This window comes from Octodon degus, unplaced genomic scaffold (genome assembly GCF_000260255.1).
Source record: "Octodon degus isolate 3935 unplaced genomic scaffold, OctDeg1.0 scaffold00214, whole genome shotgun sequence".
In the NCBI taxonomy this organism is placed as follows: domain Eukaryota; kingdom Metazoa; phylum Chordata; class Mammalia; order Rodentia; family Octodontidae; genus Octodon; species Octodon degus.
In genome coordinates, this window is record NW_004524790.1 from 3,847,360 (window position 1) to 3,847,689 (window position 330).

Below are 330 nucleotides of genomic sequence, written 5' to 3' on the forward strand. Positions count from 1 at the left end.
TTTGAAATGCAGAGAGATAGTGAGGTTAAGCTTAACAGCCTAAGTCGTTTGATAATAACAATAATCTTGTCTTCTGGATGGTTAACAACTTAAGTTTGCAGACCTAAATTAGAGAAAAAGGAGGGCTACAAGGAAAGCCAACATTTTGGTCCTAACCTTCTAAGGTCAATTAAGACTCAGGACATATGAGAACTTGTGCTGTAACGTCATGTACCTCGGTAGTGTCCCAAATTTTCTGATCAAGAAGATTATGAGGCCAAAGAGGAAAGTGATCGATGACGTAGAGTGTGCCTAAGGAGAGTCACATGGGGAGAAGACACTCTCTCAGGC